The following is a 26,482-nucleotide window of genomic DNA, read 5'->3' as shown; positions in this document are numbered from 1 at the left end:
CAACCGTGACAAATGCATTCACCGGGAAATATCATTTTAACATTTTACAACCTTTTCTGGCTATGTGAGTCCCTCCTTCATAATCAGACACATCCTGTTTCATTTATGAAGGAGGGACTCTGAAAGTTACAAAGCCTATTTTTATAGGGCCATAATGCGGCCTTTACTATTCTTAAAGGGCCAGCAGTCGGCCCTCTCTATTCTTAGAGAGCCATCAGCTGGCTATGCTTTGTTGTTCCCATTACTAAAGAGTGGGTATCCTATACTGTTATTGCGTATGCAGAGAGTGTGCCCAAAATTTGGACGCACCCCAATACTCCTTTGAAGAGACTTAGAGGTGGTCCTCCTGAAAACAATGTTCCCATTATTAGGAAGTGGGTCTCCCATACTGTTTGCCTATGCAGTGAATGCAAGGGCTGCCAAAAATTTGGAGGCACTCCAATGCCCCTTGGAAGAGACGTAGAGGGCATCATGAAAAAATGTTCCAATTATTAGGAAGTGGGTCTCCCATAGTGTTGGCCTATGCAGTGAATGCAAGGGCTGCCAAAAATTGGGAGGCATTCCACTGCCCCTTGGAAGAGACATGGAGATCAGAGGACCTCCTGAAAACAATGTTCCCATAATTAGGAAGTGAAGTGTATCTCCCATTGTGTCTACCTATGCAGTGAATGCAAGGGTTGCCAAAAATTTGGAGGCACTCCAATGCCCCTTGGAAAAGATGTGAAGGAGGGCCTCAAAAAAAATGTTCCCATTAAAAAGGAGCGGGTCTCCTATACTTGTAATGCCCATGCACTAAGCGTATGGGCTGACAACCATTTACCCCTGGGGGGTATACAAGAACATACTGTATAAAAAAAATTTTTTACGGGCATCATAAACACCCTTTAAAAAAATTATGTGGGTGTTGCATCACGGACCACGGTCACCCTTGTGATATGGTGGTGGAGGATAAGGATGAGAAGGACAAGAGCAAGTCAGGAAGCGTATACCCATGTGTGGGTGTGAAAGGGTGCATGGGAATACAGCTCTCAAAAAAAGACACTGGATTTGAGTTTATGTTACGTTGCTATCATTCGGTGGTGATGAGAAGTCTGGCCCAATCAAGCCCTTGTTCATATTTATAAGAGTCAACCTGTCAGCATTTTCAGTTGCCAGGCGGATGCGCTTATCAGTTATAATTCCACCAGTGGCACTAAAAACCCACTCTGCTAAAACGATAGCGGCAGGGCAGGCCAGGACCTCCAAGGTGTAGAGAGCCAATTCATTCCACGTGTCCAGCTTGGATACCCAATAATTATAAGGCACAGAGGAATCAAGGAGGACGTTGGTACGGTCAGCAAGGTACTCCCTCAGAATCTTCTCAAACTTTGCACTCCTTGTGAGAGTACCCCGTGCCTCAGGGCCTATGCGATGGGAGAGGCTAAGAAAACTCTCCCAGAACTTTGACAGTGTTCCCCTGCCTCTGCTGGATTGGAGTTGTGTCTCTCTCTGCTGTACTCCTTGGTTGTCCAAGGAACTGTGACCTCTGCCACCAGCGTTTTCAGATGGGAATTTTTTTTAATAGTTCCGCCTTCTGGTACTGCCCCATTTTTGTAGACCTGTCCAACTCAGGAATAAGAGATATAAAGTTCTCCTTGTAGCATGGGTCAAGAAGTGTCACCAACCAGTAATGACTGTCACCCAAATTTTTGAGAACGCGAGGGTCACGGGAAAGGCAGCGTAACATAAACTCAGCCATGCGTGTCAGACTGCTAACAGGCAAGACTTCCGTGTCCTCACCAAGAGGACGACTGACCATGCTCTCCTTCTCCTCCTCCACTTCCTCCTCTTCCCTGTCCTCAGGCCATCCATGCTGAACAGAAGTTATGACAGTTGTGCAGGTAGTACCATCTATAGCGCATGAAACTAGCTCCTGTTCTTCCTCCTCCTCCTCTTCCTCATTGTCACCCAATCCACGTTGGGATGAGATGAGGCTGGGCTGTGTGTAATCACACTGTATGGTTCCTTGCTCCATCTCATCGTGCTCCACCTGCAATGCATCCTCTTTGATTGTGAGCAGAGAGTGTTTCAGAAGACAGAGAAGAGGGATGGTGATGCTAATTATGGCATCATCCCCGTTCACCATCTTGCTGGAGTCCTCAAAGTTTTGGAGGACGGTACATATGTCTGACATCCATGTCCACTCCTGAGGTCTTATGTGTGGAGTCTGAACTGAATACCGACGACCTTGTTGATGCTGGTAGTCAACAACGGCCCTCTTCTGCTCACAAATCTTTCCAAACATCTGCAGTGTAGAGTTCCAATGCGTGGGGACATCACAACCCGTGAGCCGGAAGCTGCAAACGTTGCTGAAGCACGGCAAAGGCGGCAGAAGCTGTAGCTGACTTTCTAAAATGGGCACACAGGTGGCGTACTTTGACAAGCAGATCTGGCAGCTCCAGTTAGGTTTTGAGAAACCGCTGAACCACGAGGTTAAGCACATGGGCCAGGCATGGTACATGTGTGAGCTCGCCCCGCCTCTGAGCCTCCACCAGGTTCCGGCCATTGTCACACAAGACCATGCCTGGCTGTAGGTTCAGGGGTGTCATCCACAGATCTGCCTGCTCTTTCAGAGATGTCCACAACTCTTCAGCATTGTGCAGTTTGTCACCTAAGCATATTAGCTTCAGCACAGCCTGTTGCCGTTTGGCTGAGGCAGTGCTTCCAGCTTGTGACTGATGTGGTAATTTCGGAGATAGAGGCTGAAGAGGAGGAGGAGGCTGAGGAGGAGGAGGTGCAGAAGTTGTACACTGTGGGGGCAACCTTGATTGACCTAGGGCCCGCAATCCTCGTCGTTGGGAGAATGTGTTCCGTCTCAAGGTCCGACTGGGTCCCATCTTCCACTATGTTAACCCAGTGCGCCATCAGCGAGATGTACCATCCCTGCCCACAAGCACTTGTCCACGTGTCCGTGGTTAGGTGGACTTTCCCAGTAACTGCATTGTTGAGGGCACGGCTAAAGTTGTAGGACACGTGCTTGTGTAATGCGAGGACGGCACACAGGGAGAAATAGTGGCGGCTGGGGACCGAGTACCGCCATCAGGTTGCGGAAAGCTTCTGTCTCCATGAGCCTAAAAACGCAACATTTCGAGCGCAAGCAGTCGCGAAATGAGGGAATTTAGTAGTGTGGCCTGTGGGGCGTTGGCTGCGTGTTTGCGCTTGCGTTCCAAGGACTGTGGTATGACAAGTGAACGCTGCGCTGGGACAAGGACGTGCTTGCTGATGGTGCTAGTTCAGTGTATACAACGACAGGTGCAGGGCAGGAGCCATCTTCGCATGCACTATGGACAGGGGATTGGCATGCACGCACAACAGCAGAAGAAACAGTGGTGTCACCAGCAAACACTGTTCCTGGACCCAGGGGTTTGGCCCACAAAGTCGAGTGCTTTGCAGGGAGGGGACACGAGCTCCCGCCGAGCAATGCCAGAAATACTCGGCGAGCGCCAAGCATCTCGAGCAGTGAGATGCTTGGGCGAGCACTGAGCAGTAGCGAGAATGCTCGCTCTTCACTAGTGCATATGTATCAATAGTAAAACTCTAATAGAATTAGGTTTACCAGCACCAGTTCGACCAGCCCTTGATGTTATGGACAGAGATTTTCTGTGAGAAAAAACTATGATTTGTAAAAGTTGAAAGAATATATCACAAATAAGCCGCTTTTGGTTGATGACCAAGCAACGGTGTATTTGGCAATTATGACGCACATTTCAAGTGGAAATGGGAGACTGTTTTTCCTTGTTTCTTGTTTAAAATCTTCTTATCTGTGGAGACATATTCAGAAGCTAACTCTGACTTCTAATATTTCACTTGACGGGAAATACTACTGCGGACAAATTTACACGCCAACTACTATGCCTCGGAAACTACAAGTTCCCTACAGATTCCACTACTGGCTTAATTTCCTTCTCAGAAGACTTTTGCAAAAAAACGTCCTCAGTACTGGAGGTTATTGACCAAGTATTCCCTGTAATTTGTAACAATTTTAACAACAACCGAAGCTCCAATAATGTTGCTTAGGAATCTTGACCCACTAAAATTGTGTAACGGCACAAGATTGTGTGTTCGAATCTCATGCCCAACGTTATTGAAGCCACTATTATCATGGGAAACTCTAAAGGGGGAAAATGATGAGATGCATTTTCTAGGACTATAAACAAAGCACAAGGTCAATCACTTAAAGTAGTCGGCATAAATTTGGAGAGCCCGGGTTTTTCACATGGTCAACTCTACATTGCTTACTCTAGGGTGGGTAACCCCAAAAATCTTTTCATATATACAACTGAAGGTAAAAAAAAAACATTGTTTACCAGAAAGCACTACAATAGACAGCTGTGTATCTGTAAACTGTGTGTGTGGGGGGGATGGCGGAACTGTAGGAACACTATACTGTATGTGGGGGCTGGTGGTACTGTGGGTACATTATAATGTGGGGCGGCATCATACAGTAATGTTCAAAATAATAGCAGCGTGTTCAAAAACATGAGTTAAAAACTAGTATAAAGATCTTGTGCTTATTTCCATGCATTGGGAACATTGCAGACTATTTTCCCCCTGTACACTATAATGTGCATTGTATTAGGGTCTGAGGTTAACATCCTTTTTCCACTGTTAGCTAACAGCATCCGTTGCCGATATTAACTACGCTACAGGTTATTACCTCGTATCACTCCACAACACTTACAACAGGGATTACTTGCTACACCTAGGTATGTACCTTTTTCATGATTGGACCCTCTTATTGAACCGCTAGCACTTACCTTCTACATTACTGGTCAGTGGTCATTTCCCCCTCTGTGCCCTGTATTCCCCATTTTATGTAGCTCAAGTGCTAATATCCTTCTCCACTATCTACATACAGCATCTATTGCCGGTTTACTTTACGCTACATTTGAGGACTCCCCAAAACGGAGCTTACAAGATTCTACCTACTAGGTATCCCCTATACTATTAAACACCTTTTTTATTCCCAGATTCTTCCATCCCACGTCCTAAGTGGACCCATTTTGGTATTTCTTTTCCCACCCTTCTTTTTCCCTCCTCCCCCCTTTTTTTCCTTCCTCTTTTCCCTTCCCATTCCCTTTCTTCGTCAACATGATTTTTTCCTGATATAGGTATCATCTTGTTTTACATTGTTGTATGACTCACCATACTTTATTTATTTCATTATTTAATATCACTTATATCTGTGTTTACGTTTATGCTCTGGTTTCAAGCTTATCTGAAGTCCCTGATGAAAACCCCGATGGGGTTGAAACGTTGGGCAACTAGATGAGCAACTATATTGGAGAATCAATTAAAGCATCTACTTTTGTATCACAACTATTGACTTTCTACATTTATTGAGAGTGCCGGAATCTTATCATATCTTGTCTAGAAAGTTGTGTGCCTGGCACCTTTTTTTCATAAGTTGAGCTTGGTCCTTATATATTATTGATTTTGTAAAAAAACGTCCTCAGTACTGGAGGTTATTGACCAAGTATTCCCTGTAATTTGTAACAATTTTAACAACAACCGCAGCTCCAATAATGTTGCTTAGGAATCTTGACCCACTAAAATTGTTTAACGGCACAAGATTGTGTGTTCGAATCTCATGCCCAACGTTATTGAAGCCACTATTATCATGGGAAACTCTAAAGGGGGAAAATGATGAGATGCATTTTCTAGGACTATAAACAAAGCACAAGGTCAATCACTTAAAGTAGTCGGCATAAATTTGGAGAGCCCGTGTTTTTCACATGGTAAACTCTACGTTGCTTACTCTAGGGTGGGTAACCCCAAAAATCTTTTCATATATACACCTGAAGGTAAAACAAAAAACATTGTTTACCAGAAAGCACTACAATAGACAGCTGTGTATCTGTAAACTGTGTGTGTGGGAGGATGGCGGTACTGTGGGAACATTATACTATGTGTGGGGGGATGGCGGAACTGTAGGAACACTATACTGTATGTGGGGGATGGTGGTACCGTGGGTACATTATAATGTGGGGCGGCATCATACAGTAATGTTCAAAATAATAGCAGTGTGTTCAAAAACATGAGTTAAGCACAAGATCTTTATAAACTTTATACTAGTTTTTATTTCCATGCATTGGGAACATTGCAGACTATTTTCAAATTCAAAAACATGAAGAGAAATGTATATAATTTTTAACTACTTTACAGAAAATGACTAGATGACCAATGTGCCTCATTCTCTGTACCTGTGTAGTTCTTTCTATTTCCTGTTGCGTTTCAACATGCGCTCCAATGAGTCACTTCCGCTGTGTGGTATGGACCCATTACACACTTCTGGTGCGTGGAACGCTGCAGTATGCATTCCAACAACACAGTTCTGGTGCGCGGATCGCCCCATTGATGCACTTCCGGTTCGGTCACATGGGGCGCTCCGGCGCTACAAACTCCCATTTCTTTCCATCCACTCCACGATCCACCAATGAGCTTTATGTTTATACACCCACCCACCCTATGATCCACCAATTAGGTTCTGATTCAATTATTCACGCCCCATAAGCGGGCTATTTAAACATCTTCTACAGCATACCACACAGCGCCTTTCCCCGTGCCATTATATGCCCCGGCTCCCTAGCACTCTTTACTACTGTTGTCCTGCTTCAATAGCAATCCGGTAAGCTTTACCACATACCTTTTATGACGGATATTTTTGTTTTTTTCATTCTTCATGTTCTACTCACTAGCTATACATCATATCCCACTGTAGCCTTCTCTGTTCCCTCCATACCTGACTATTTTACTACGTACAACAAGGCTCCTATTGAGTCTGCTCTTCTCATCATACATACACCTCTGGTTGTCATAGTCCAGAGAGCATTTACCACACAGACAATTTTGTTTGGCAGAACAATTTTTGGCTGATCCTTTTATTTTCGTGTTTATTTTTATCTTTATTTTTTCATCTTATTCTTTCATATTACCCCATGTTTTTTTCCTTATATCCATGACACTATTTTAGGATGAGGCTGTTCACTTAGTTTAAACATTTTTTTCACTTATGACATTGTCACATTTTATCCTCTCTATGCGATTGAGATAAACCTATTGTATATCCAATATATCCTCATGTATTATACATTGTTCTTTCTTCATTTTGTTATTTTTATACCAATTTTTTGATTTTTTTTAGTCTGATGAAGGTCATGGTTTAACGACCAAAACATTACATTTATGTGGATTGCTCTTCTTATATTCCTGTTGGACTATTTACTATACAATTAAAATGACACTTTCTGCAATTTCAAGTGCCGGATTCTATCTGTGTGATTGACAAGGAGTGTTTTCTTTTCTGTGCACCATTGAAAACTCGGAGTGACGTGTATCTGAATCCGAAATTGATTAAAGTGTCCATGGAACGTCTTCAGCTGTTGCTCAGACTCCGTACAGATGATTAAAATATCGTCAATGTAGCGATAGCAAGGCAAAGGCCTGATGGGACATGAGGACAAAAAGTCACTTTCAAGCTTAGCCATGAAAGGATTTACGTACTGTGGAGCCATTTTACTTCCCATCACTGTACCAGTCTCCTGTAGATATACGATATTATGAAACTCAAAGTAATTGTGGGTGAGGATGAATTTTGTAAGTTTGACCAAAGAATCAGCATCAATTCTTGTATTCTCCATGAAGATTTTGCAGGCATTTAATCCATCCTGGTGTGGAATATTGGAGTACTAAGATTCCACATCCATGGTGGCCAGGATGGTTCCTTCTGGTAGAGGACCTATTGCTGCTAGTTTATTCAGTAGGTCTGTCGTGTCCTGAATGTAGCTGAGTGTATATTTTACCAGGGGTTTAAGAATACCCTCTACCCATCCAGAAACTTGCTCAGTAAGGGTGCACACACATGAAATAATTGGTCTTCCTAGTTTTCCAGATTTGTGGATTTTGGGAAACACATAGAATGACCCTATTCTTGGACTCTTTGGTATCAGGTCATCGGCTCTTATGGATTCATCAGGCAGACAAGATACCAACTTGTTAAGTTCCTTGTAATAATCCTGTGCAGGTTCAGACTACAATTTTTTGTAGTAGCGTGTGTCCATCAGTTGTCTGTTTGCTTCCTTTAGGTAGTCTGATGTGTTCATCATCACTATTGCACCATCCTTGTCAGCAGGTTTAATGATTTCTTTGTTGGTTTTCAAAGATTGTATGGCCTTTCTCTCCTGGGCACTGATGTTGGATGCTTGTCTCCTGTTTGTGTCTAGGATGATGGATTTTATCGTATGTCTGAAGGAGTCTATAAATGTATCCAAATGAGGGTTGCGTCCAGGTGGAGGTGTCCAATCTGACCTCTTCTTGATTGTCAAGATCCCTTTTCCTTCAGTTCGGGTGGGTTCTGAATCTTCTGTAGCATTGAAATATTCCCTCAGGCGCAGTCTCCTGGAATAATTTTCCATATCACAGAGTTCAGTTTTATCTAGGGCCTTACTAGGACAAAATGAGAGCCTCTAGAAAGCACGGTCATCTCCACTTTGTTGGGCTTATAATCTGAGAGATTGATAACACAGATGCTTCTGTGTCTGGAATGGAGTGGTTGTCCAAGTTGTCAGGTTTTGGGTTTGTTTTGTAACTGTTTGTATAGCGTCCTGAATTTGGGCACAATCTGTGTAGATTCTTTTCCTTGTTATGAATCAGAAGGGTCCATAGTTTGTTGTAGAATTGCTGTAATTTTTGCTCTGTGTTTTCTGTAAGTCTTTTGCCCCCCGAGTTTCAAATTGCCCTTGGACTTTACTCTTGATGCTGTAGAAGACATGCAAAAGGTGGCTCCTTTGTCTCTCACAAGTCCTGTGACAGAGGTTTTGTGCATAATGAGTATTGTAGGTATGAAAAATTGGGTTTGTAATCCAGAGTCCTTTAGGAATTAGATTCTCCTTTTTGCATTTAGATAAGATAAAAAATGTTGCTGTCCAATTGTATGTTGGGGAGACAGGGCAAAAACTTAGAACAAGGATGAATTCTCATCGCCACACAGTAAAAGAAAAAAGAATAGTTCTACTTGTGGCCAAGCATTTTTGTTTCCCTGATCACAGCATCACAGACATGAAATTATTGGTATTAAAAGGTAATTTCAAATCTTAGAGAGACAGAAAAGTTTAGGAATGTAAACTCATGATGACCATTGACACCTTAAGAGCAGGAATGAATGTGTCGCATGGATTTATGTCATTCTACATCAACTAAGAAATGTGCTCATCAGTCCTGTGGGGACTTCATTACCCTGGACCAGACCTCAGTCACAGGACAATAAAACTTTCACATTCCATAGCTATGAACTGCTCCAATATTTACAGCCACAACTGAATATATACCCATAAGTAATAGCTCTTCTTTACGTCACCTGTCTCATCTATTGCATTATTTCTGTGTCCTATTGTGTATAAATATGTGACTCTTCAGATTTTGTGTTATCCTATGCCTGATGAAGAGACCTGAGTAGTCTCGAAAGCTTGCAACTTGTTACCGTCTTTTCAGTTAGCCATTAAAAAGGTATCAACCAATGAGGATTCTCCAATCTAAATATTCTTTACTACATCCTACATTTTTTTGGCATTTGTTGGCTTTGCCTCAGAAACAGCATTTTTTATGTCACCCCACAAGTTTTCTATCAGATTAAGGTCCAGGGTTTGGGCTGGCCACTCCATAACCTCAATTTTGTTGGACTGGAACCAAGATTTTGCTTGTTTACTGGTGTGATTAGGGTCGTTGTCTTGTTGAAACACCATTTCAATGGCATATCCTCTTCAGCGTAAGGCAACATGACCTCTTCAAGTATTGTAATATATGCAAACTATTCCATGATCCCTAATATGCGGTAAATAGGTCCGGCACCATAATAAGAGAAACATGCCCATATCATGATGCTGGCACCACCATGCTTCACTGTCTTCAGAGTGTACTATGGCTTGAATGCAGAGTTTGGGGGTCGTATGATCAACTGTCTGCGGCACTTGGACCAAAAAAGAACAATCTTACTTTCATCAGTCCACAAAAAGTTTCTCCATTTCTCTTTAGGCCAGTTGATGTGTTCATTGGCAAATTGTATCCCCTTCAGCAAGTGTCTTTTTCTTAACACCGGGACTTTGGGGGACTTCTTGCTAAGAGATTAGCTTCACACAGGTGTCTTCTAACTGTCACAGTACTCACAGGTAACTTGAGACTGTTTGTGATCATCTTGGAGCTGATCATTGGCTGAGCCTTTGTCATTATGGCTATTCTTCCATCCATTCGAATGGTAGTCTTTCATTTTCTTCCACGTTTCTCTGGTTTTGCTTAACATTTTATAGCATTGGAGATCATTTTAGCTGAACAGCCTATCACTGTCTGCACTTCTTAATAAGTTTTACCCTCTCCAATCAACTTTTTAATCAAAGTATATATGTTATTCTGAACAATGTCTCGAACGACCCATATTTCTCAGGCTTTCTAGGAGAAATGCATGTACATGTCCTGGCTTCACCCTTAAATAAGGGCCACCTGATTCACACCTGTTTTTTCACAAAATGATTGACCTCATTGATTGAACTCCACACGGCTATTATTTTAACACACCCCTTTCAACTAATTATTCAAATACACAGACCCAAAAAAAAGATCATAAATGCTGAGTCTGTTGGTTTCCTATCTACTGCACCAACTGGTAAATTGTTTGACATGTGGTAATATAATTTATATCAAAAACACTGATTATCCTGGTTAGTCATATTGAACTATTATTTGAACACTACTGTATATACTGCATAAGGGGCATATTACACTATGTGGGGGCATCATGGGGACATTACACTGTGTGAGGGGCATCATATATAGTGCAAAAGGAACATAATGGAGGCATTACACTGTGTGGGGGCATCATACATCCTGCATAAGGGGCATAATGGGGGCATCATACATCCTGCATAAGGGGCATAATGGGAGCATTACACTGTGGGAGGGCATCATACATCCTGCATAAATGGCATAATGGGGGCATTACACTGTCTGGGGGCATCATACATACTACATAAGGGGCATAATGGGGGCATTACACTGTATGGGGGCATCATATATACTGCATAAGGGGCATAATTGGGGCATCAAACATACAGCATAAGGGGCATTACACTGTGTGGTGGCATCATATATCCTGCATAAGGGGCATAATGGGGGCATTACACTGTGTGGGGGGCATCATATATACTGCATAAGGGGCATAATGGGGGCATCATACATACTGCATAAGGGGCATAATGGGGGCATTACACATACTGCATAAGGGGCATAATGGGACTATTACACTGTGTGGGGGCATCATACATACTGCATAAGGGGCATAATGGGGGCATCATGCGTACTGCATAAGGGGCATAATGGGGGCATTAAACTGTGTGGGAGAATCATATATCCTGCATAAGGGGCATAATGGGGGCATTACACTGTGTGGGGGCATCATATATACTGCATAAGGGACATAATGGGGGCATTACACTGTATGGGGGCATCATATATACTGCATAAGAGGCATAATGGGGCATCACACTGTGTGGGGGGCATCATCAATACTGCATAAGGGGCATAATGGGGGCATTACACTGTGGGGGGCATCATATATACTGCATAAAGGGCATAATGGGGGCATTACACTGTGTGGGGGTATCATACATCCTGCATAAGGGGCATAATGGGGGCATTACACTGTGGGAGCATCAACCATCCTGCATAAGGGGCATAATGGGGGCATCATACATACTGCATAAGGGGCATTACACATACTGAATAAGGCACATAATATAGCATTACACTGTGGGGGGCATCATATATACTGCATAAAGGGCATAATGGGGGCATTACACTGTGTGGGGCATCATACATACTGTATAAGGGGCATTACACTGTGTGGGGGCATCATACATCCTGCATAAGGGGCATAATGGGGGCATTACACTGTATGGGGGCATCATATATCCTGCATAAGGGACATAATGGGGGCATTACACTGTATGGGGGCATCATATACAGTACAGACCAAAAGTTTGGACACACCTTCTCATTTAAAGATTTTTCTGTATTTTCATGACTATGAAAATTGTACATTCACACTGAAGACATCAAAACTATGAATTAACACATGTGGAATTATATACTTAACAAAAAAGTGTGAAACAACTGAAAATATGTCTTATATTCTAGGTTCTTCAAAGTAGCCACCTTTTGCTTTGATGACTGCTTTGCACACTCTTGGCATTCTCTTGATGAGCTTCAAGAGGTAGTCACCGGAAATGGTCTTCCAACAATCTTGAAGGAGTTCCCAGAGATGCTTAGCACTTGTTGGCCCTTTTGCCTTCACTCTGCGGTCCAGCTCACCCCAAACCATCTCGATTGGGTTTAGTTCTGGTGACTGTGGAGGCCAGCTCATCTAGCGTAGCACCCCATCACTCTCCTTCTTGGTCAAATAGCCCTTACACAGCCTGGAGGTGTGTTTGGGGTCATTGTCCTGTTGAAAAATAAATGATGGTCCAACTAAACGCAAACCGGATGGAATAGCATGCTGCTGCAAGATGCTGTGGTAGCCATGCTGGTTCAGTATGCCTTCAATTTTGAATAAATCCCCAACAGTGTCACCAGCAAAGCACCCCCACACCATCACACCTCCTCCTCCATGCTTCACGGTGGGAACCAGGCATGTAGAGTCCATTCGTTCACCTTTTCTGCGTCGCACAAAGACACGGTGGTTGGAAACAAAGATCTCAAATTTGGACTCATCAGACCAAAGCACAGATTTCCACTGTTCTAATGTCCATTCCTTGTGTTCTTTAGCCCAAACAAGTCTATTATCCTTGTTGCCTGTCCTTACCAGTAGTTTCCTAGCAGCTATTTTACCATGAAGGCCTGCTGCACAAAGTCTCCTCTTAACAGTTGTTGAAGAGATGTGTCTGCTGCTAGAACTCTGTGTGGCATTGACCTGGTCTCAAATCTGAGCTGCTGTTAACCTGCGATTTCTGAGGCTGGTGACGCGGATAAACTTATCCTCAGAAGCAGAGGTGACTCTTGGTCTTCCTTTCCTGGGGCGGTCCTCATGTGAGCCAGTTTCTTTGTAGCGCTTGATGGTTTTTGCAACTGCACTTGGGGACACTTTCAAAGTTTGCCCAATTTTTCGGACTGACTGACCTTCTTTTCTTAAAGTAATGATGGCCACTCGTTTTTCTTTACTTAGCTGCTTTTTTTCTTGCCATAATACAAATTCTAACAGTCTATTCAGTAGGACTATCAGCTGTGTATCCACCAGATTTCTGCACAACACAACTGATGGTCCCAACCCCATTTATAAGGCAAAGAATCCCACTTATTAAACCTGACAGGGCACACCTGTGAAGTGAAAACCATTTCTGGTGACTACCTCTTGAAGCTCATCAAGAGAATGCCAAGAGTGTGCAAAGCAGTCATCAAAGCAAAAGGTGGCTACTTTGAAGAACCTAGAATATAAGACATATTTTCAGTTGTTTCACACTTTTTTGTTAAGTATATAATTCCACATGTGTTAATTCATAGTTTTGATGCCTTCAGTGTGAATGAACAATTTTCATAGTCATGAAAATACAGAAAAATCTTTAAATGAGAAGGTGTGTCCAAACTTTTGGTCTGTACTGTATACTGCATAAGGGGCATAATTGGGGCATCAAACATACAGCATAAGGGGCATTACACTGTGTGGTGGCATCATATATCCTGCATAAGGGGCATAATGGGGGCATTACACTGTGGGGGGCATCATATAAACTGCATAAAGGGCATAATGGGGGCATTACACTGTGGGGGGCATCATATATACTGCATAAGGGGCATAATGGGGGCATCATACATACTGCATAAGGGGCATACTAGGAGCATTACACATACTGCATAAGGGGCATAATGGGGCATTACACTGTATGGGGGCATCAGATATACTGCATAAGGGGCATAATGGGAGTATTACACTGTGTGGGGGCATCATACATACTGCATAAGGGGCATAATGGGGGCATCATGCGTACTGCATAAGGGGCATAATGGGGGCATTACACTGTATGGGGGCATCATATATACTGCATAAGAGGCATAATGGGGCACTACACTGTGTGGGGGGCATCATCAATACTGCATAAGGGGCATAATGGGGGCATTACACTGTGGGGGGCATCATATATACTACATAAAGGGCATAATGGGGGCATTACACTGTGTGGGGGTATCATACATCCTGCATAAGGGGCATAATGGGGGCATCATACATACTGCATAAGGGGCATAATGGGGGCATTACACATACTGCATAAGGGGCATAATGGGGCATTACACTGTGGGGGGCATCATAAATCCTGCATAAGGGGCATAATGGGGGCATTACACTGTGTGGGGGCATCATACATCCTGCATAAGGGGCATAATGGGGACATTACACTGTGTGGGGGCATCATACATCCTGCATAAGGGGCATAATGGGGGCATTACACTGTGGGGGGCATCATACATCCTGCATAAGGGGCATAATGGGGGCATTACACTGTGGGGGGCATCATACATCCTGCATTAGGGGTATAATGGGGGCATTACACTGTGGGGGGGGGGACCTGCATAAGGGGCATAATGGGGGCATTACACTGTGTGGGGGCATCATATATACTGCATAAGGGGCATAATGGGGGCATTACACTGTGTGGGGGGCATCATACATACTGCATAAGGGGCATAATGGGGGCATTACACTGTGTGGGGGCATCATACATCCTGCATAAGGGGCATAATGGGGGCATTACACTGTGTGGGGGCATCATACATCCTGCATAAGGGGCATAATGGGGGCATTACACTGTGTGGGGGCATCATACATCCTGCATAAGGGGCATAATGGGGGCATTACAGTGTGTGGGGGCATCATACATCCTGCATAAGGGGCATAATGGGGACATTACACTGTGTGGGGGCATCATACATCCTGCATAAGGGGCATAATGGGGGCATTACACTGTGGGGGGCATCATACATCCTGCATTAGGGGTATAATGGGGGCATTACACTGTGGGGGGGGACCTGCATAAGGGGCATAATGGGGGCATTACACTGTGTGGGGGCATCATATATACTGCATAAGGGGCATAATGGGGGCATTATACTGTGTGGGGGGCATCATACATACTGCATAAGGGGCATAATGGGGGCATTACACTGTGTGGGGGCATCATACATCCTGCATAAGGGGCATAATGGGGGCATTACACTGTGTGGGGGCATCATACATCCTGCATAAGGGGCATAATGGGGGCATTACACTGTGTGGGGGCATCATACATCCTGCATAAGGGGCATAATGGGGGCATTACAGTGTGTGGGGGCATCATACATCCTGCATAAGGGGCATAATGGGGGCATTACAGTGTGTGGGGGCATCATACATCCTGCATAAGGGGCATAATGGGGGCATCATACATCCTGCATAAGGGGCATAATGGGGGCATTACAGTGTGTGGGGGCATCATACATCCTGCATAAGGGCCATAATGGGGGCATTACACTGTGTGGGGGCATCATACATCCTGCATAAGGGGCATAATGGGGGCATTACACTGTGTGGGGGCATCATACATACTGTATAAGGGGCATAATGGGGGCACTACACTGTGTGGGGGCATCATACATCCTGCATAAGGGGCATAATGGGGGCATTACACTGTGTGGGGGCATCATACATACTGCATAAGGGGCATAATGGGGGCATTACACTGTGTGGGGGGCATCATACATACTGCATAAGGGGCATAATGGGGGCATTACACTGTGTGGGGGCATCATACACACTGCATAAGGGGCATAATGGGGGCATTACACTGTGTGGGGGCATCATACATACTGTATAAGGGGCATAATGGGGGCATTACATTGTGTGGGGGCATCATACATCCTGCATAAGGGGCATAATGGGGGCATTACACTGTGTGGGGGCATCATACATACTGTATAAGGGGCATAATGGGGGCACTACACTGTGTGGGGGCATTATACATCCTGCATAAGGGGCATAATGGGGGCATTACACTGTGTGGGGGCATCATACATACTGCATAAGGGGCATAATGGGGGCATTACACTGTGTGGGGGCATCATACATACTGCATAAGAGGCATAATGGGGGCATTACACTGTGTGGGGGCATCATACATACTGCATAAGGGGCATAATGGGGGCATTACACTGTGTGAGGGCATCATACATCCTGTATAAGGGACATAATGGGAGCATTACACTGTGTGGGGGCATCATACATACTGCATAAGGGCATAATGGGGGCATTACACTGTATGGGGGCATCATATATACTGCATAAGGGGCATAATTGGGGCATCAAACATACAGCATAAGGGGCATTACACTGTGTGGTGGCATCATATATCCTGCATAAGGGGCATAATGGGAGCATTACACTGTGGGGGGCATCATATATACTGCATAAAGGGCATAATGGGGGCATTACACTGTGGGGGGCATCATATATACTGCATAAGGGGCATAATGGGGGCATCATACATACTGCATAAGGGGCATACTAGGGGCATTACACATACTGCATAAGGGGCATAATGGGGCATTACACTGTATGGGTGCATCAGATATACTGCATAAGGGGCATAATGGGAGTATTACACTGTGTGGGGGCATCATACATACTGCATAAGGGGCATAATGGGGGCATCATGCGTACTGCATAAGGGGCATAATGGGGGCATTACACTGTATGGGGGCATCATATATACTGCATAAGAGGCATAATGGGGCATTACACTGTGTGGGGGGCATCATCAATACTGCATAAGGGGCATAATGGGGGCATTACACTGTGGGGGGCATCATATATACTGCATAAAGGGCATAATGGGGGCATTACACTGTGTGGGGGTATCATACATCCTGCATAAGGGGCATAATGGGGGCATCATACATACTGCATAAGGGGCATAATGGGGGCATTACACATACTGCATAAGGGGCATAATGGGGCATTACACTGTGGGGGGCATCATAAATCCTGCATAAGGGGCATAATGGGGGCATTACACTGTGTGGGGGCATCATACATCCTGCATAAGGGGCATAATGGGGGCATTACACTGTGGGGGGCATCATACATCCTGCATTAGGGGTATAATGGGGGCATTACACTGTGGGGGGGGGACCTGCATAAGGGGCATAATGGGGGCATTACACTGTGTGGGGGCATCATATATACTGCATAAGGGGCATAATGGGGGCATTACACTGTGTGGGGGCATCATATATACTGCATAAGGGGCATAATGGGGGCATTACACTGTGTGGGGGGCATCATACATACTGCATAAGGGGCATAATGGGGGCATTACACTGTGTGGGGGCATCATACATCCTGCATAAGGGGCATAATGGGGGCATTACACTGTGTGGGGGCATCATACATCCTGCATAAGGGGCATAATGGGGACATTACACTGTGTGGGGGCATCATACATCCTGCATAAGGGGCATAATGGGGGCATTACAGTGTGTGGGGGCATCATACATCCTGCATAAGGGGCATAATGGGGACATTACACTGTGTGGGGGCATCATACATCCTGCATAAGGGGCATAATGGGGGCATTACACTGTGGGGGGCATCATACATCCTGCATTAGGGGTATAATGGGGGCATTACACTGTGGGGGGGGGGACCTGCATAATGGGCATAATGGGGGCATTACACTGTGTGGGGGCATCATATATACTGCATAAGGGGCATAATGGGGGCATTATACTGTGTGGGGGGCATCATACATACTGCATAAGGGGCATAATGGGGGCATTACACTGTGTGGGGGCATCATACATCCTGCATAAGGGGCATAATGGGGGCATTACACTGTGTGGGGACATCATACATCCTGCATAAGGGGCATAATGGGGGCATTACACTGTGTGGGGGCATCATACATCCTGCATAAGGTGCATAATGCGGGCATTACAGTGTGTGGGGGCATCATACATCCTGCATAAGGGGCATAATGGGGGCATTACAGTGTGTGGGGGCATCATACATCCTGCATAAGGGGCATAATGGGGGCATCATACATCCTGCATAAGGGGCATAATGGGGGCATTACAGTGTGTGGGGGCATCATACATCCTGCATAAGGGGCATAATGGGGGCATCATACATCCTGCATAAGGGGCATAATGGGGGCATTACAGTGTGTGGGGGCATCATACATCCTGCATAAGGGGCATAATGGGGACATTACACTGTGTGGGGGCATCATACATCCTGCATAAGGGGCATAATGGGGGCATTACACTGTGGGGGGCATCATACATCCTGCATTAGGGGTATAATGGGGGCATTACACTGTGGGGGGGGGACCTGCATAAGGGGCATAATGGGGGCATTACACTGTGTGGGGGCATCATATATACTGCATAAGGGGCATAATGGGGGCATTATACTGTGTGGGGGGCATCATACATACTGCATAAGGGGCATAATGGGGGCATTACACTGTGTGGGGGCATCATACATCCTGCATAAGGGGCATAATGGGGGCATTACAGTGTGTGGGGGCATCATACATCCTGCATAAGGGGCATAATGGGGGCATTACAGTGTGTGGGGGCATCATACATCCTGCATAAGGGGCATAATGGGGGCATCATACATCCTGCATAAGGGGCATAATGGGGGCATTACAGTGTGTGGGGGCATCATACATCCTGCATAAGGGGCATAATGGGGGCATTACAGTGTGTGGGGGCATCATACATCCTGCATAAGGGGCATAATGGGGGCATCATACATCCTGCATAAGGGGCATAATGGGGGCATTACAGTGTGTGGGGGCATCATACATACTGCATAAGGGGCATAATGGGGGCATTACACTGTGGGGGCATCATACATACTGCATAAGGGGCATAATGGGGGCATTACACTGTGTGGGGGCACCATACATCCTGCATAAGGGGCATAATGGGGGCACTACACTGTGTGGGGGCATCATACATCCTGCATAAGGGGCATAATGGGGGCATTACACTGTGTGGGGGCATCATACATACTGCATAAGGGGCATAATGGGGGCATTACACTGTGTGGGGGGCATCATACATACTGCATAAGGGGCATAATGGGGGCATTACACTGTGTGGGGGCATCATACACACTGCATAAGGGGCATAATGGGGGCATTACACTGTGTGGGGGCATCATACATACTGTATAAGGGGCATAATGGGGGCATTACATTGTGTGGGGGCATCATACATCCTGCATAAGGGGCATAATGGGGGCATTACACTGTGTGGGGGCATCATACATACTGTATAAGGGGCATAATGGGGGCACTACACTGTGTGGGGGCATTATACATCCTGCATAAGGGGCATAATGGGGGCATTACACTGTGTGGGGGCATCATACATACTGCATAAGGGGCATAATGGGGGCATTACACTGTGTGGGGGCATCATACATACTGCATAAGGGGCATAATGGGGGCATTACACTGTGTGGGGGCATCATACATACTGCATAAGGGGCATAATGGGGGCATTACACTGTGTGAGGGCATCATACATCCTGTATAAGGGACATAATGGGAGCATTACACTGTGTGGGGGCATCATACATACTGCATAAGGGCATAATGGGGGCATTACACTGTATGGGGGCATCATATATACTGCATAAGGGGCATAATTGGGGCATCAAACATACAGCATAAGGGGCATTACACTGTGTGGTGGCATCATATATCCTGCATAAGGGGCATAATGGGAGCATTACACTGTGGGGGGCATCATATATACTGCATAAAGGGCATAATGGGGGCATTACACTGTGGGGGGCATCATATATACTGCATAAGGGGCATAATGGGGGCATCATACATACTGCATAAGGGGCATACTAGGGGCATTACACATACTGCATAAGGGGCATAATGGGGCATTACACTGTATGGGTGCATCAGATATACTGCATAAGGGGCATAATGGGAGTATTACACTGTGTGGGGGCATCATACATACTGCATAAGGGGCATAATGGGGGCATCATGCGTACTGCATAAGGGGCATAATGGGGGCATTACACTGTATGGGGGCATCATATATACTGCATAAGAGGCATAATGGGGCATTACACTGTGTGGGGGGCATCATCAATACTGCATAAGGGGCATAATGGGGGCATTACACTGTGGGGGGCATCATATATACTGCATAAGGGGCATAATGGGGGCATTATACTGTGTGGGGGGCATCATACATACTGCATAAGGGGCATAATGGGGGCATTACACTGTGTGGGGGCATCATACATCCTGCATAAGGGGCATAATGGGGGCATTACACTGTGTGGGGACATCATACATCCTGCATAAGGGGCATAATGGGGGCATTACACTGTGTGGGGGCATCATACATCCTGCATAAGGTGCATAATGCGGGCATTACAGTGTGTGGGGGCATCATACATCCTGCATAAGGGGCATAATGGGGGCATTACAGTGTGTGGGGGCATCATACATCCTGCATAAGGGGCATAATGGGGGCATCATACATCCTGCATAAGGGGCATAATGGGGGCATTACAGTGTGTGGGGGCATCATACATCCTGCATAAGGGGCATAATGGGGGCATCATACATCCTGCATAAGGGGCATAATGGGGGCATTACAGTGTGTGGGGGCATCATACATCCTGCATAAGGGGCATAATGGGGACATTACACTGTGTGGGGGCATCATACATCCTGCATAAGGGGCATAATGGGGGCATTACACTGTGGGGGGCATCATACATCCTGCATTAGGGGTATAATGGGGGCATTACACTGTGGGGGGGGGACCTGCATAAGGGGCATAATGGGGGCATTACACTGTGTGGGGGCATCATATATACTGCATAAGGGGCATAATGGGGGCATTATACTGTGTGGGGGGCATCATACATACTGCATAAGGGGCATAATGGGGGCATTACACTGTGTGGGGGCATCATACATCCTGCATAAGGGGCATAATGGGGGCATTACAGTGTGTGGGGGCATCATACATCCTGCATAAGGGGCATAATGGGGGCATTACAGTGTGTGGGGGCATCATACATCCTGCATAAGGGGCATAATGGGGGCATCATACATCCTGCATAAGGGGCATAATGGGGGCATTACAGTGTGTGGGGGCATCATACATCCTGCATAAGGGGCATAATGGGGGCATTACAGTGTGTGGGGGCATCATACATCCTGCATAAGGGGCATAATGGGGGCATCATACATCCTGCATAAGGGGCATAATGGGGGCATTACAGTGTGTGGGGGCATCATACATACTGCATAAGGGGCATAATGGGGGCATTACACTGTGGGGGCATCATACATACTGCATAAGGGGCATAATGGGGGCATTACACTGTGTGGGGGCACCATACATCCTGCATAAGGGGCATAATGGGGGCACTACACTGTGTGGGGGCATCATACATCCTGCATAAGGGGCATAATGGGGGCATTACACTGTGTGGGGGCATCATACATACTGCATAAGGGGCATAATGGGGGCATTACACTGTGTGGGGGGCATCATACATACTGCATAAGGGGCATAATGGGGGCATTACACTGTGTGGGGGCATCATACACACTGCATAAGGGGCATAATGGGGGCATTACACTGTGTGGGGGCATCATACATACTGTATAAGGGGCATAATGGGGGCATTACATTGTGTGGGGGCATCATACATCCTGCATAAGGGGCATAATGGGGGCATTACACTGTGTGGGGGCATCATACATACTGTATAAGGGGCATAATGGGGGCACTACACTGTGTGGGGGCATTATACATCCTGCATAAGGGGCATAATGGGGGCATTACACTGTGTGGGGGCATCATACATACTGCATAAGGGGCATAATGGGGGCATTACACTGTGTGGGGGCATCATACATACTGCATAAGGGGCATAATGGGGGCATTACACTGTGTGGGGGCATCATACATACTGCATAAGGGGCATAATGGGGGCATTACACTGTGTGAGGGCATCATACATCCTGTATAAGGGACATAATGGGAGCATTACACTGTGTGGGGGCATCATACATACTGCATAAGGGCATAATGGGGGCATTACACTGTATGGGGGCATCATATATACTGCATAAGGGGCATAATTGGGGCATCAAACATACAGCATAAGGGGCATTACACTGTGTGGTGGCATCATATATCCTGCATAAGGGGCATAATGGGAGCATTACACTGTGGGGGGCATCATATATACTGCATAAAGGGCATAATGGGGGCATTACACTGTGGGGGGCATCATATATACTGCATAAGGGGCATAATGGGGGCATCATACATACTGCATAAGGGGCATACTAGGGGCATTACACATACTGCATAAGGGGCATAATGGGGCATTACACTGTATGGGTGCATCAGATATACTGCATAAGGGGCATAATGGGAGTATTACACTGTGTGGGGGCATCATACATACTGCATAAGGGGCATAATGGGGGCATCATGCGTACTGCATAAGGGGCATAATGGGGGCATTACACTGTATGGGGGCATCATATATACTGCATAAGAGGCATAATGGGGCATTACACTGTGTGGGGGGCATCATCAATACTGCATAAGGGGCATAATGGGGGCATTACACTGTGGGGGGCATCATATATACTGCATAAAGGGCATAATGGGGGCATTACACTGTGTGGGGGTATCATACATCCTGCATAAGGGGCATAATGGGGGCATCATACATACTGCATAAGGGGCATAATGGGGGCATTACACATACTGCATAAGGGGCATAATGGGGCATTACACTGTGGGGGGCATCATAAATCCTGCATAAGGGGCATAATGGGGGCATTACACTGTGTGGGGGCATCATACATCCTGCATAAGGGGCATAATGGGGGCATTACACTGTGGGGGGCATCATACATCCTGCATTAGGGGTATAATGGGGGCATTACACTGTGGGGGGGGGACCTGCATAAGGGGCATAATGGGGGCATTACACTGTGTGGGGGCATCATATATACTGCATAAGGGGCATAATGGGGGCATTACACTGTGTGGGGGCATCATATATACTGCATAAGGGGCATAATGGGGGCATTACACTGTGTGGGGGGCATCATACATACTGCATAAGGGGCATAATGGGGGCATTACACTGTGTGGGGGCATCATACATCCTGCATAAGGGGCATAATGGGGGCATTACACTGTGTGGGGGCATCATACATCCTGCATAAGGGGCATAATGGGGACATTACACTGTGTGGGGGCATCATACATCCTGCATAAGGGGCATAATGGGGGCATTACAGTGTGTGGGGGCATCATACATCCTGCATAAGGGGCATAATGGGGACATTACACTGTGTGGGGGCATCATACATCCTGCATAAGGGGCATAATGGGGGCATTACACTGTGGGGGGCATCATACATCCTGCATTAGGGGTATAATGGGGGCATTACACTGTGGGGGGGGGGACCTGCATAATGGGCATAATGGGGGCATTACACTGTGTGGGGGCATCATATATACTGCATAAGGGGCATAATGGGGGCATTATACTGTGTGGGGGGCATCATACATACTGCATAAGGGGCATAATGGGGGCATTACACTGTGTGGGGGCATCATACATCCTGCATAAGGGGCATAATGGGGGCATTACACTGTGTGGGGACATCATACATCCTGCATAAGGGGCATAATGGGGGCATTACACTGTGTGGGGGCATCATACATCCTGCATAAGGTGCATAATGCGGGCATTACAGTGTGTGGGGGCATCATACATCCTGCATAAGGGGCATAATGGGGGCATTACAGTGTGTGGGGGCATCATACATCCTGCATAAGGGGCATAATGGGGGCATCATACATCCTGCATAAGGGGCATAATGGGGGCATTACAGTGTGTGGGGGCATCATACATCCTGCATAAGGGGCATAATGGGGGCATCATACATCCTGCATAAGGGGCATAATGGGGGCATTACAGTGTGTGGGGGCATCATACATCCTGCATAAGGGGCATAATGGGGACATTACACTGTGTGGGGGCATCATACATCCTGCATAAGGGGCATAATGGGGGCATTACACTGTGGGGGGCATCATACATCCTGCATTAGGGGTATAATGGGGGCATTACACTGTGGGGGGGGGACCTGCATAAGGGGCATAATGGGGGCATTACACTGTGTGGGGGCATCATATATACTGCATAAGGGGCATAATGGGGGCATTATACTGTGTGGGGGGCATCATACATACTGCATAAGGGGCATAATGGGGGCATTACACTGTGTGGGGGCATCATACATCCTGCATAAGGGGCATAATGGGGGCATTACAGTGTGTGGGGGCATCATACATCCTGCATAAGGGGCATAATGGGGGCATTACAGTGTGTGGGGGCATCATACATCCTGCATAAGGGGCATAATGGGGGCATCATACATCCTGCATAAGGGGCATAATGGGGGCATTACAGTGTGTGGGGGCATCATACATCCTGCATAAGGGGCATAATGGGGGCATTACAGTGTGTGGGGGCATCATACATCCTGCATAAGGGGCATAATGGGGGCATCATACATCCTGCATAAGGGGCATAATGGGGGCATTACAGTGTGTGGGGGCATCATACATACTGCATAAGGGGCATAATGGGGGCATTACACTGTGGGGGCATCATACATACTGCATAAGGGGCATAATGGGGGCATTACACTGTGTGGGGGCACCATACATCCTGCATAAGGGGCATTACACTGTGTGGGGGCATCATACATACTGCATAAGGGCATAATGGGGGCATTACACTGTGTGGGGCATCATACATACTGCATAAGGGGCATAATGGGGGCATTACACTGTGTGGGGGCATCATACATACTGTATAAGGGGCATAATGGGGGCATTACACTGTGTGGGGGGCATCATACATCCTGCATAAGGGGCATAATGGGGGCATTACACTGTGTGGGGGGCATCATACATCCTGCATAAGGGGCATAATGGGGGCATTACACTGTGTGGGGGGGCATCATACATCCTGCATAAGGGGCATAATGGGGGCATTACACTGTGGGGGCATCATACATCCTGCATAAGGGGCATAATGGGGGCATTACACTGTGGGGGGCATCATACATCCTGCATAAGGGGCATAATGGGGCATTACACTGTGGGGCCAGTAAAGGGGTCCTGTACTATGAGAACAATACGTTTCCTCCCTTCCTGTCTCCATAGTTGGGTCGTATGTATCTATTACAGGAAACAGAACAAAAACCTTATGATTCTTATAAAGGGGCAACACAAGACCCCAAAAGAGTCTCCGTGCTGAAGGGGTTAATGCCCCCTGCGCCCAGTAATGGGGGATCTCCACATACCTCCACAGTAGAGACTAAATCCAAGTCAGCTAAAGGACCTCTGCTGACGTCATGCCCATGTGACCATGCTATTTGATGATGTCACTGGAAGGGGTGGGGCCTCATTTTCCATTGCAAACCTGAGGCTATGTGCCCACGATGCAGAAATGAAGCAGAAAATTTCTGCAGGATTTCTGCATCTGCCTGGCAGAAAAAAACGCATGCAGATTGTGCATGCGTTTTTCCTGCAGAATACATGCGGATTCACATGCGTTTCCGCATGCAGATTGACAAGCACTTTCCAGGCGATAGCATCACTTGGAAAGTGCTTGACAACTAGGTCACACTATATAAATCCATGCAAACAGCATGGATTTATACAGTGTGAACCGTAAAAACTAAAACAAATAAAGCTATACTCACCCCCGATGCCCCGGCGTGGCTGCAGCGCTGCTTCCTGTCTGGTTCCCGGCTGCCGGCATATCGCGAGACAGAGCGGTGAAGGGCCTGTGGTCACATGACTGTGACGTCACCGCAGGTCCTCAAGCGCTGCCGGCATTCAGAGAGAAGACGCCGGACAGGTGAATATAAACTTTATTTATTATTTTATTCTTTTTTTTACAGGTACAATGGTACCCAGGTCTGGATGAGAGTCTCCTCTCCTCCAGAACTGGGTACCATCCGCACATAGAGACACATAGAAGCCGCTTGTAGAAATGTACAGTCGCGGTTTCTATGCGTCTCAATGCAAGTCAATGGCGGCCATTCCGCTACGCTTCCACAAAATTAAATGACATGCTGCGGATTTTTGTACGCAGCGGAAAAATCCGCAGCATGTGCATAGAACATGCGGAATCCCCTTGGGGACCATGGGGTGCGGATTACCTAGCGTTTCACAAGCGTTTCCGCTGCAGAAATTCCGCAGCATAAACGGTTGAAAAACGCTACGTGGGCACACAGCCTGATAGTGGAAGATGCTTTCT

At 46.3% G+C, this 26,482-nt stretch overlaps 1 protein-coding gene across 2 annotated transcripts in view; it reads right to left on the bottom strand.

The window, feature by feature from the left end:
- Positions 1 to 26,001, bottom strand: part of LOC141270516 (uncharacterized) — a 59,345-nt gene extending 33,344 nt beyond the window's left edge. The window contains exon 1 of one of the 2 annotated variants that reach the window (XM_073680541.1): positions 25,923 to 26,001. The gene's annotated coding sequence lies outside the window, so the exon portion shown is untranslated. Of the gene's footprint in view, positions 1 to 25,520; positions 25,592 to 25,922 lie in introns of those variants that run through there. The other variant, XM_073680540.1, reaches the window with a different exon arrangement.
- Between the last annotated feature and the right edge of the window lie 481 nt (positions 26,002 to 26,482).

Source organism: Phyllobates terribilis, unplaced genomic scaffold, assembly GCF_046119375.1.
Source record: "Phyllobates terribilis strain yellow unplaced genomic scaffold, ASM4611937v1 Scaffold_5__5_contigs__length_657084704, whole genome shotgun sequence".
Lineage (NCBI taxonomy): Eukaryota > Metazoa > Chordata > Amphibia > Anura > Dendrobatidae > Phyllobates > Phyllobates terribilis.
Note: the sequence above shows the minus strand (reverse complement) of the source record. Positions and strands in the feature narration are given on the sequence as shown.